Here is a 13,602-nt window from a genome sequence, read left to right as displayed (position 1 = left end):
GGTCTAGAGAGGCTAAATTATATTAGTTTATTCCTATGCTGACTAGTTTTATGTCAACTTGACACAAGATAGAGTCATTTTGGCAGAAAGATCCTCAATAGAGAAAATGCCTTCACCGACTGGCTCGTGAACAAGCCTGTGGTGCATTTTCTTGATGGATGTTAGAGGGCTTATCTCCTGTGGGTGGTGCATCCCTGGACTAGAGGTCCTGAATAGTATAAGAAAGCAGGCTGAACAAGTCATGAGGAGCAAGACAATAAGCAGCAGCAGTCTTCTGGCCTCTGCATCAGCTTCCAGGTTCCTGCCATGTTTGAGTTCCTACCTTGACTTCCCTCAGTGATGGACGATGATTTGAAACTGTAAGCTGAAATAAACCTTTTTCTCCCTGTTCACTTTTGGTGACTGTGTTTGTCATAGTAGTAGAAACCCTAAGTAAGACAAAACCCAATGAACGGAAAAGTTTTGATAAGTTGACAATTTTAAGAAGTGTGGGAAGAATAAGGTCCTCATTAAAGTATAGTGAAGTACAGCAAGAAGCAGCTATAACTGTAGTCCTTTTGACAGTGGATAAATCCATCATTTCTATAGGTCAGTGAATCATAATTTCATGAAAGGCAAAAAAACACAGCTGTTCCAAACACTTGCAGGCATCCAGAAAAAAAATAAGAGAGATTAAATACCCTACTTTTTTTTTTTAATTGAGATCAATGTCTCTATTAGCCAAATCTTATTTGAAGGCAGAAGATTGTTTTGATGTGTGCTGTAATGGCCAGCTTCTTGAAACCCACAATGGAGCAATAATCTGAGAGTGTATACTGAGACACATAGAATGTAACTCACATGGATATCATGTTCTAGGAACACTTTCTATTCCTCTACAGCAGTGGTTTTCAACCTTCCTAGTGCTGTGACCCTTTATAAGTTTTCTCATGTTGTGGTATCCCTCCAACTCATAAATTTATTTTCCGTGCTACTTCATAACTGTAATTTCAAAATTGTTATGAATCATAATATAAATATTTGATATTTCTGATAGTCTTAGGTAACCCCCTGTGAAAGGGTCCTTCAACCCCCAAAAGAGGTCATGACCACAGGTTGAGAACCACTGCAAGAGAGACAGAGACACAGAGAGAAGATTTTTTCAAACTTTTCACATACTCTTTACTAGTTCTTCAAACTATTTTATTATATAAATCCTTCTATATCCAAATCTACTTCTATCACATTAAAAAATTACTGTGGACTTGCTAAAGAAGACACATGATGACAGATAAAGAGAAGAAATATTTGAATCAGTGAATCACTAATTACAGTCATTTCTACATGAAGGACTAGATGGTGGGTAGAATACCCATTCAGTACGGTGTTCTTCCAAAAGTGTTTGTTCAGAGAGATGGAACAGGAAGCATTTCTTTATTCTCATTAATATTTTCCTACTTCATTTTTCTTTTCTCTTGTTTACCTTCCATATTTTTATCTCTGTCATCTTTTTTTACCCATCATTCTAAGTTTGATAAAAATAAGATAAGGGGCTGGAAAGATGGCTCAGAGGTTTAGAGCACTGGCTGCTCTTCGAGAGGTCATTCCCTATACTTAACTCTTGCTTTGGGTCTGTATATTCCTACTTTCTGACCTTATCTTCCACTCATATTTCCCTACCTCTTAAAACAATTAGTTTTCTGCTACAACTGACGATAAAATGGCTGTTTCTTCTACCTTTTCTCTGTAGGGGTCTCTTACCTTCTTGCTTCCAGGAAAAGCTGACTCTTTTCTGAAGATACTGTCTTCTCTATCTTCAGAAATTCTGCTACAAGGTGCTTCTTTTTCTTCCACAGCCTTTATCATACCACATGGCCAAGAATAGCTGTCTTCGATTTTTATGACTGTTTCTTGCTATTCTCCTCCATTTTATCTAAAGTCATCATGAACTTCTGTTGTAGTAGTCATCTTCCCATCTTGTCATTCCTGTTTTGTTGATTTTAATACTCTGGGTCATTATCTTTGTCTCAACATCTTCTTCAAGTCAGTTTGTTGCTTGTGAGCCCCCTGTAACATCAAAATTCCAGCATACAGTGCAGTGGCAGAGAAAACATTCCCACTCCAAAGGAAGGAATGGGAATAGAACAAGAAAAGATCAGATCAAAGAAAGACCAAACACAGCAGAGCAAATAGCAAACCCCGTAGCTCCGTGTAGCATCTAGGGCTTAGGAGGCGCATCATATGAACTCCACTGAGTTGAACAGCTCCACCGTACAGCACTTTTACTGACAGCATACATGTACTCTCCTTGCCTGATTCAGTCAGTGCTTACAGCTTTCCTCATTTTATGTCCCATGTTCCTAGTATACCTAATTCCTAAATCCCTTTTACTTCTAAGAATTTATCTGCAAAGATTTACAATAGCTTGTAAAGGACCTTCTTGGACTGAATCTAGCCTCACCACCCATTCCTGACCTCAGGCTTTCTAGACATTGGTGAAAGCCTTTACTATAAGCACTAAGTGCACAACAACTTTATGTCTTGCTGCCCGCTTTCCTTTTCTTTCTCTCTCTCTCTCTCCTTTTTTTTTTTTTTTTTTTTTTTTTGGCCAGCTTGAGATACATCCTAACTCTGTTTTACCATAGTTGTAGTAGTCTGTAAACATATGGGTGTCTAAATTAGGGAAGACCCCTTCCTAAGTCTCCTTACTCCAACAAGGGCTGCTGGAGGCTCCACTTTAACTCTTCTCAATGGTCTAACAAACCCAGGCTTTCTCTGAAGCTGCTCTGTCCATTCTGTCCAGACCTTCAACTGTGTCCATATTTCTTTGCTTGTAAAATTGAACATCTTTCAAACCTTTTTGTTCCATTTATGTATGTATGTATGCATGCATGCTCAAAATTCTCACTGTAAGCCTGTATGAAAGTCAATAACCAGTAACCATGCTCTAGCCTTAATGACCAAAATACACTAGCCTATGATTTTAGTATTCAGCCTCACTCAAGTTTTCAGGACATAAACAGAATGGAGCAGGTTCTTTGCCAAAATATGACATGAGTGGTCTCTTGTCCAGTTCCTGCTGGAATCCATATTCCTGAAACCATGCGAGCAATGTATTTCTCACATTTCTCTTGGCATCTGATCTTCCATACTTCCATCAGAACCCCATTAATCTCTACTTAGTGTTCTTGTTCATCTCTAGCCCACAACTCTAAACTCTTCCACATTCCTTCCTCTTACAAATCAGTTCCAGAAACCTGTGAGCCATATGGCCAAGTTTATCACAACAACAACCCACTTCCTGGTACCACTTTTCTATATTAGTTACTCTTCTCATCTGTCTAACAAAAATACCTGACAGGAACAGCTTAAAGAAGGAAGTATATTTATTTTCACAGTCAGTTTTATGACAGTGAGAGTAGCTCCTGTCCATGTTAACAGAGATATAAGGAGCGTTACTCAGAAAGGAAGCTCAGGTCAGAACCAGGGCAAACTTCAGGGTCTTGAGCCAGACTAGGGGTTGCAGTGTAATGAAGAAATCTCTTTCCCTCTCTCTCCCTCTCTCTTCCTCTTCTTTTTTTCCCTTTCCCTCTGTCCCACCCCTCACCCCACCCCCTGTATCTACACCTACTCCTGTGCCCACACTTACATCTACCTACGGGTGGATATAGATCTTTCCAAAAAAGTAAAACTGCAGTTGGGATGGGGATGAAGGTTAATGGGGGTGGGGAGGGCGACGGGATGATTGGGGGATATGGACGCAACCCTGAATGTAGGCTGCCTTCCTGTGGGCTGAGCTCAGGACAGAGTGGGCAGAGCATCAGCATTCGTCTTTCTCTCCTTCCTGACCATGGCAGAAACCTAGCAGCCACCTCTCTGCTGTGTTGTTCCTTTACAAGCCAAGCAAACACTCCTCCTTTAAGTTTCATCTTGTCAGGTATTTGGTCAAGGAACGTGAAAAGTAACTTTACGTTTTCTTCCTTACCTGATCTTTCCCATCATGATTTCTACTAAAACTTCAAACAGTAAAAACAATTAAAACAAGTCAAATTTTATTAGCCTTTCATTTTTACCCCCTTTCTTCTAATCTTTTTAGGAAAAAAGGGGAACTTTTTAAAACCCAATTTTCTTTATTTATTTTTAATGTAAAGTTTTTATTAATTACAGTTTAACTCACTTTGTATCCCAGCTGTAGCCCCTTCCCCCATCCCTTCCCAATCCTGTTCTTTCTCCCTCTTTTTCTCCTATGCCCCTCACCCAGTCCAATGATAGGGGAGGTTCTCCTCTCCTTCCATCTGACCATAGTCTATCAGGTCTCATCAGGACTGGCTTCTTTGTCTTCCTCTGTGGACAAGTAAAGCTGCTCCTCCCTCAGGTGGAGCAAGAGCAAACCCATGAGTTCATGTCAGAGACGGTCCCTGGTCCTATTATTGGGGAACCCTCTTGGATTCTGAGCTGCTTTGGACTACATCTGTGCAGGGGTTCTAAGTTATCTCCATACATAGTCCTTGTTTGGAGTATCAGTCTCAGAAAAGACCCCTGTGACTAGATTTTTTGGTTCTGTTGTTCCCTTTGTGGAGCTCCTGTTCCCTCCAGGTCTTTCTATCTCCCCCTTCTTTTATTAGATTCCCTGCACTCTGCCCAAAGTTTGGCTATGCATCTCAGCATATGTTTTGATACCCTGCTGGGTAGAGTCTTTCAGAGGCCATCTATGATAGGCTAAAAGGGAACTTTTAAACTCATTCTCTCTCTCTCTCTCCTTTTTTTTCTTCATTTTCCTCCATTTTTCATTCTTTTCCTTTTCCCAACTTATTTCCTTCTTTCAAGACAATGCTTTGCCTTGTAATCTAGATTGGCTGAATTTGCCGCAATTTAAGCTGCCTCCAACTCAGTGTTGTTATCAGCCTTGCAAGTGCTGAGAATACAGATGTGTGCTGCCAGCCCTGAGCCTTTCCTCTCTTTTAATGACGTTTTTCTCCTAAAGTTATTTTCTTTACTTGGCTTAATTTAAATTTTTTTTTCTTTCTTCTTACCCCATGTCGTTTCTTTTGAGTCTTCTTTATAAATTTATTTTCTCCATGTGTGAGCACCACACAGTTCAGTCTTGAACCTCTCGAGCCCCTTGGTGGGGCGAGTGACCCTTTCACAGCAATTGCCTAAGACACAGACATTTACATTATAATTCATAACAGTAGGAAATGACAGTTATGGAGTAATAAGAAAACATATGGTTTTATGGTCGGGTCACCACAACAGGAAAATGTGCTCTTGCCTCAAGACCCGAGACTTTGTTCTTTTGCTCTACTTCAAGGATTAACGTTCAGCAACCTGTAACTTACATTCATTGCTCGGTAAGGCCAGCTATCAACAATATATTTTCAGTCATAATCTCTCCCCTTTTTCCACCTAGATTTTTAATTTTAATTTTTAAATTTAAATATTCTGTTGTGCATACTTATAGTCAACTAACAGTTTATAGTACAATGTACACTGATCAGATTAGAGAAATTAGCCAGTCTGTCATCTCAAATATATATCTTTTCATTTAAAACTCCTTCTAATAGTTTTTTTAAATAGACAAGTTATTGTTGTCAGTAATAATTATCCTACTATGGTATAGAAACTTAAAGTCATCTTTACTACCAGCCACACCTTGTATAACTAGCTTCTTTTTCTCCTTCTCTTCTCTCTCCCCAACCTTCATCCTTCTTAGCTTCAAATAACCGCCATTCTGTTCTCTACTTAAGTGGGATCAACTTCCATATATAAGTGAGAATATTCAGTGCTTGTCTTTTTGCATTTAATGTCCCAGTTCCATTTGTATTCTTTTAAAAAAAATGACAATTTCTTTCTTGTTCATGGTTGAATAATACACTGTTGTGCATATGTACCACATTTGAAAAAAAAATCCATTTAGCTTTTGATAGATACCTGGTTTTGATACTGGAAATTTTGGGCAGTCCCATCTGGGCTCCCAGAGAAATCTGGGTCCCTTTGCGTGCTTTGTAGTCTTCTTGATAGAGTATTTTAAGAACACACTCGGAATGAAGATTGAAGACAATTTTATTATAGCTTAAAAGAAAAATCCTAGAACAGACAAGCTATAAATCTTGGCAGCCACTTGGAGGAGGAAGAAAAAGCCATTCTATTTGAATTAAGCCAACATGGAGGTCAGCTACATAGCAGACAGGTAGCCGCATGTTGGGGAGGAGAGCTTTAGAGAAAGAGTACGGAAGTCCAGAGTACCAGAAAAAGCAAACTTAGGTGCTGGTCAGCATCTGAAAGAGACAGAAAAGGAGGTGGAAGAGGAAAAAGAAAAGGAGGAAAAAAGGAAAACTTAGGCTTTTCAGAAAGGTGGGGAGACCCAGCAGGACCTCATAGTGGATTGTAGGGACTGGGCCAGGGGGTAAGAATTCTGAAAAGTACATTATCTCAATAAAGGAATAAATATTCCTTTTATTAGCATGCCTTAAGGTGAACCTGCCTTTGGGATGGATGGTCCCTTGTACAGGTGATTGGCTGGCCAAACTGGATTAACTCTTTAATCTAGAGGTAGATTACATTCTTTTGACCATCAGGCAACAGCTTTACCTTAATTGGGTCTTCAGTGCTTCTTAACAGTTTAATTCTCTATCTTAGCCATTGTGGATAGTGTTGTACTAACTACGTGAGTGCAGAAAACAGTTATAGTAGTTTACTTTTCTTTGGCTATATATTTAGTACCTTTATCTACAACTTCTGATCTAATTACCTGGCTTTAGTTTTATATATAACATTTGTCACCTTTTAAAATGTTAAATAATTTATTATGTTACCACTTTTTCTACTTTACTGTAAGCTTTGCAGTAGGGTTTTTTTGTTTGTAGTTATATGCTCCCCCCCAGTGTTTATAATTTTGTGACAAAAAGGAAACAAAGAGAGAGAAAGAAAGAAGTTGCTTTGGGGTTTTGTTTTTGTTTTGTATATAGGCATGGCCTCAAACTTGCTTGATAAATTCAAAATAACCTCCAGCTCAGGATCCTCCTTATTGAGCCTCTTAAATGTCAAGATCACAGGCATGTGCCACCACACCAGACAGTAATTCCTAATATATGTTCATTTTAAAAAACTGCAAAAAGCAGAACTGATTATCTCTTGGCTGAGATGCAATAGAAGATGATGAAGGAATCAGTGGTCCTTGCCACCACTTTCTTTTTAGGCATTCCTCCACTAATCCCAAAGACCTAATGAGCCCCACTTCTGAAAGTTTCCACTATTTCCTGATATTATGTGCACTTAAGAACCATACTAGAGTATAAGACTGCTCAAAACATGAAAGCATTTTTCTAAACCCGAATTGTGTACCATAGTATAGACACAATCCTGTATTATTGAACATCTAACATGCAGTGATGTAGTCATAAAGGTGCAGTACCAATGCAGTATTTAAGGTAAATATAAAATCATAACTATTCCAAACTATGTTCTGGATATACCAAATGCCATTGAAACTATTCACCTTCAAATCTGAAATTTACACGAATTTTACTGCATTATATTTTTAAAATTATTATTGCAACTACAAGGAAAATTTAATTCTTGCCTGTGGTGATTTAGGTTTATAGTAGAAAATATAAAAAAATGGAATTCCAGAAATATTAATTGTCTTACTTATGTTTAAGGGATAAATAACAGCTTACCAGTGGGAACAAAGGAAGAGCAATCCTTTGTATTGATAAGTGCACCAGAGACATCTGGAAAACAGTAGAATGTTCAGAGCTTTGGAAAAGTTTGCAAAATGAAAAGTAAGAGCCAGCAACAGTCAACTAATCAAGAGCTCTTCAGGCCATGATAGAGATTTCTGTCTTTACTTTTTTAAATGATCTATATCATGGAAAGTATTTATTGGGTTAATGATAATGTCAAATTTACCTCTTAAACAAAGAAGTCTATTGGCCGTATGGAGCAATGAGTAAAAGAGTAGAAACAAATAGTTGAACTAGAAAGAAGAATATTTCATTGAGGCAAGTAAGGAATGATGAAAGGATGATGTGTTTGTTTAAGATAGAAGTTTATGATCTCAGAACAGGTAGTGTTGTTTTGCCATTATTAAGTCAGAAATAGTTAATTCTTTTTTTAAAAGAAATATATGAAACCACTGGAGTACCTCTTATTTAAAAAAAAATTTTATACTCTGTTAATTTTATTAGAGGAAATGATTGAAAAACCATTTTAATAAAAGGATTGTGATATAATACTTTACCTTTTATTCAAACAGAAGAATTATAATGAGGATAACTTGGAACTATTGAATAATTGACAGTTTCTTGAAGAGTTTATTGACTTTCGTGCTAAAATTATCTTAAAAGGCTGTTTTAAACTTAATCAGCTTTTCCTGGAAGTGTTTATTTCTATGTTTAATACATCAATCAAAAGGACCCTGTAAAGATTTAAGTTGAATCCTTAACCAGGCACTGCGAAGGGTAGAATGTTTTAATATCACTCAAATATTAATTAAGTCTCTTCTGTGTGTGTGTGTGTATGTGTATTAATGCCCCCCCCTTTTTTTTATCACTGTGTGATTCTTGTCAAATTGAGGGTTATACATGGAAAATGTTAACTATAGCAAATGTAGCAGAAGGGTAAGTCTGGGCAGAATGCTGAAAGAGAAGTTTGCCAAAAATGTTACCTTGAAAAATAACTCATTGATTTAGTGAGTTGGTTGCATGCGAATTTTGCCAAATAGACGTTGTTTGTGTGTTATGAAATTTATTTTCTTGCACAGATCCAAGGAGAAACCCAAGTGCTTTGATCTAAACCCAATTCTGAGAGGTCATGTGAGGCCTTTGATGGACTTTTGAATTCTGTTTTCCCTTTAAGAGATAAGACCAAGTAGAAGGAAAATGTTAGAGATTAAAAACATACCCCTCTCAGGCCTAATCAGCATTTTGGCAGCAGTGACCTATCAGGAGAAACCTAACTGCTTTTTGTTGTTGTTTTTGTTTTGTTTTGTATTAAAGCTAACACTGCTTTCTGTGCTTTGGATTTTTAAAAAAATATTTGTTGATTAATTTATTTTATGTGTACATCTGTTTAGTATGCATGTGTGTCTGCACATCAGAAGAGGGCATCGGATCCCATGGGACTACAGTTACAGATGGTTGTAAGCTGCCATGAATGTGCTGGGAATTGAACCTAGACCCTCTGGAGAAGTATCCAGGGCTCTTTAACACTGAACTGTCTCTCTTCTCCTCATTATTTGGGATTTTAAAGGCTAGATTCTAATTTTGTAGGCAGCAAGGCAGACATGTAATTTTAAAACATTTCAACGTAATTTGTTTGAAGATATATTTATTCTTAGATATACTTACATAAGTAGCAGTTGGACTTTGTGCAAAATAGCTGAAAATTAACTGCTATTTATCCTGGGGTTAGGTACCCAGAGCCTATTTCATTCAGAATAATTTTCTAGTTATTTGACAGAAGTAATGTTTTCCTGTTTGTACATTTCTGTGTTAGGAATTATGAGAATAAAACACAGTCTCTTTTTCTGTAATTAACTTGGTGATGGAAATAAGACAAAAAGTGAGGCTGGAGACATAATTCAGTGGCTAAAGGCACTTGGTGCTTGTGCAAAGTATCCAGGTACAGTTCCCAGCATATTGGATAGCCATCAGTAACTCCTGTTTCAGGGAATCTAACCCCTTCTCCTGCCCTGTGTGCATACCTGTATGCACAAGGTATACATGTAGATGTTTGGCCTGCACACATACACATAAAATAAAATAATTAAATATTTTTAAAAGTGCTATTTGATGAATAATATAGTTTTACCTGGAAATTAAAAAGTATTCATTTACTAAAGAATCCTAAATATTTCACTAAATATATGATTGAGAGTATACTAGCAGTGGGAAATTATGAAAGAAGGCTATAATAAAAACGGTTTTGATTTTTAAAAACAAGAACTCTGAATATTAATCTGTAGTATATATTGAAAGAAGAAGCAATAGCTGGCATGGTGGCACATGGCTATAATCCCAGCGCTCAGGGAGGCAGAGGCAGGAGGATCTCTGTGAGTTCAAGGCCAGTGTGGTCTACAAAGCGAGTCCAGGACAGCCAAATTGGAGATTCTGTCTCAAAAAATAACATTTAGAAAGAAGCAATAATAAGAAGAAAGGGTAGAAAGGAGCTTACTATTTCACATATCTAAAGCTGTGGGTAGCTTCCCAATGCCACTTGAATTGCATATGGGCTTTGGTGTTAAGTGTGGACATGATCTACTTTGGTGTTCTCTGTTTGTATCTCTTTTTTTTTTTTTGGGGGGGGGAGGAAAGGGTTTATTTTTGTTCACACTTCCTGGCTATAGTCCATCACTGTAGGGAAGTCAGAGCACAGGAGATTGAGGTAGTTGGTTTTGTCATATCCAAAGTCAAGAGCAGGGAGAAGTGTAGGAATTCATGCTTGCTTGCTTGCTTGCTGACTCAAGATATAGCCTTACCCTGCTTCTTTGTGTGATGGTTCTGAGGAAATACTGTCCTATTTTCCCAATGGACCATAGGAGAATTCACACCAGTGGTGCTGATCTCTTTAGCAAACATAGCTGTAATTCAGCTCCAGATCAACCTGATCAACACACACAGATTTGCAGGCAAATTATAGCATGGGTAGCTGCTAGTCATATTCCTGGCAGAATCTTTGTTCCTCTCTAAAACCCATGACCTGGGCTTTAACTGTCAATGTTTTTCTCAGCATTATCTTTGTTTATTATTAAAACTTGGGAATTTTGTACAATGAGTTTTGACCATACCCTCTCAGCATTCTTGTCTTCCAGGTTCCAAAAAAAAGCTCTGCTTCCGGCAATCAAATTCATGAAAACCACATGGTCAGATTTATCAAAAATATGGAACGCTTCACAAATTTGCGTGTCATCCTTGCACACGGGCCATGCTAATCTTCTCTGTATTGTTGCTTGTATCTCTTAAGAAGCTCTAGCCACTTGGCCTATTCCTTTTCCAAAATACATTTTTAAAAAATGCTTGCATGCTAACTAACTTCTCCTCCCTGATATTATGCTTTTTCTTTTGCCTAAAATGATCCTCATCCTACCCATAAAAGATTTATTCATTCCTTTGTGTGTTGTGGCTATTTTAAGATTCAGGGAGTGGCTAATGAAGTAGAAACTGTTAATTTACATGAGATTAGTTGAAAAGTTATAAATTAGTATAATAACCAGAGTGAAAAAAGATTGTTATGGGAGGAAGCCAAGACAATTACATTTTAATGGCCAATTAGGGCATTATTGCAGAGGGAAGAGTCCTGGAAGTGTCAGTGTCTCTGTCATGAACCTTAGGGTGAATAGAAGTTTACCTGACAGGTACAGACTAGAAAAGAAATGAACAATGGCATTTGAAGTTGAGAGAATAAATAAAACAGGGTCACTGAATTGTAAAAAGGGGCTGTAGTAGGGCAGCTCGGTGTTCTTAGACACAGAGTGGCCGGATCGTGGGGCCTGTGTTGTGGAGCGTGCAGTCTATGACCCTGTCATTGTGGAGAAGCTCACATCCAGTTCCTAAAGGCAGACAAACAGAATTGTGTTTTAGTTCAAGTAGAAAGGTTCTCCTCCTTCCCCTGCAAGCATAACACTTCTTTGAAAAATCACTGCTAGAGCGAAGGCCCACTAAAGGCTGTTAAGCCCCAGAATGACATGATTATATTTGCATGTATGTAAAAGATAGACTTAAGGAGCAGATACTAATGAAGTAACTAGTACCTGGCACTGGTTATGATACAATAACTGATAGAAGACCAATCCTTATTCTGTAAACAACAAAAGCAGCCCTTTCTCCAGTTTACAGATTTATTCAGTCATTGGCTAGTAGGCAGTCTAGCATTGCAGTGGTTACTTTGCTGCAGCTCTCTGCTATGTACCATTTCCCATTTGTGGCAAAACAATTCAGATTTCAGGTTGAGGAGGCAGAGAACATCTGGAGAAGTGCAAATCTACTGAACAGGATATCCAGGAAACTTTGGCCAAGTGTTCTGCCATGTTTTATCGGGGAAGGTTTTTCAGAGAATTAACTAAGGATTGAGAACAACGGTATACTCACTGTAAGGCTGAACAGAGAGGCCTGAATTTGCCAGTGAAGAAATTTCTTTAAAATCTCGACATTTCTGGGATCTATGGAAGACCATATATGAAAAAGCACAGAAAAAGAGCAACTTAGTAAAGCTAAGTGGTTTGTGTTTCTCGGTTTACTTAGTACTTAGAACCAGGGCTTCAGAAGAGAATAGAGACACCGAGAATAGACTTAGCAGTCCCCAAATTTGTTTGTCTGGAATGTCTTATTACTGGTAATGTTTCAAATCTCTCCTGAGTGATTATAATTTGCAGTGAAGGTTGAGAGCCTCTATTATAAATGACACTTTGAGATACTTATCCATAGTAGGAAGGAGAGAAAACTACACCTTAAGGCAGTGACTGTCAGCCTTGAATGAGCATCTGAATCTTGTTAAAACAGTGTTGAGCTCTATCACCACATTTCTGGTTTAGCTGGTGTGGGCGGGGCCTGAGAATATGAATTATAAAAATCTGTTGAGCTCAGAATAAATTAAAATTAATTTTCATGATTCTAAGCAAGGTGAAAATTTTTATAGGACACATATGTTTACATCTGAATATAAATATTACGTACACCACCATGTCCTGCAGATGTCATGGATACTTTGCAATTAACCAAAAAAAAAACCAAAACAAAACCAGAATTTACGTTTTATTTTGTTGTGAACACACCTTAGAAACTACTAAAGCCACTTATATTTCACAGTTTTCTGCTTGCCTCCTCTGCAGAGGTCGAGAATGAAGGTGCTTGGTTCTTTTCCTTTTTTATTGAATCCAGAGTGATTGTTAAAAAGTATTCTCATGTCATAGAAAACTTGGAGATTTGTAAGTTCTTAAAACAAGAGTATGAAGTGGTAGAGTAAATTTAGTACAATCAGAACAGAGCAACTTGATATCTCAAACTGTCCTCATCTTTACAGAATGCTAAGATTTTTTTGTACTCCAATTAATTCTTTTGAAAGGATTGAAATTGCCAATAAATTAGTGTCTTTAAAATACTGTATCTAAGGAGCAATCTTGAAATTTAGAATATTAACGTAGTCCTAAGAAAGTTATGGGGACTAGAAAATGCTTCAGTGGTTAGGAATACTTGCTCCTTTTACAGAGGACCAGAGGTCAGTCTTCAGCACTCACGTGAGTGCTTACCTTACAGCTGCTTTGAACTCTAGCTGCAGGGGATGTGTCCGAGCCCTCTCCTGTTGTCCTGTTGTGCATGCAAATTACACAGAAGTGCATGCACACACACACTGAATAAGTAAATACATAAACACATTTTAAAGGTGTAAATTTATAATAAAAACTCATTATATTCTTTTCTTTGAATCAAGAATAAAGCACCTAACTTTTCAGAGTACATCCTTTGCATAAAATGTAACTTTAAGCGCTAGAAGTGCAGCATTTACTTTAAGACATGGAGAAAATAATTGACAATTTTAGGCCCAAATAACATCTGATGTATTTTCTTTCTTATTTATTATAGTGGAAACCAAGCATGTTAGTAGAAAAGTCTTTATCATGTATAT

General features: G+C 37.6%; 1 protein-coding gene and 1 non-coding gene across 4 annotated transcripts in view; one reads left to right on the top strand and one right to left on the bottom strand.

Moving 5' to 3' along the window:
* Positions 1–13,602, top strand: part of Rasal2 (RAS protein activator like 2) — a 263,457-nt gene that overhangs the window by 114,204 nt on the left and 135,651 nt on the right. The window lies entirely within an intron of this gene.
* Positions 10,856–10,957, bottom strand: LOC132646659 (U6 spliceosomal RNA). Its single transcript, XR_009584907.1, has one exon. It is a non-coding gene; the product is annotated as a U6 spliceosomal RNA (small nuclear RNA).

Source organism: Meriones unguiculatus, chromosome 11, assembly GCF_030254825.1.
Source record: "Meriones unguiculatus strain TT.TT164.6M chromosome 11, Bangor_MerUng_6.1, whole genome shotgun sequence".
NCBI classification, from domain to species: Eukaryota; Metazoa; Chordata; class Mammalia; order Rodentia; family Muridae; genus Meriones; species Meriones unguiculatus.
This window is presented reverse-complemented; position numbering and strand designations above follow the sequence as displayed.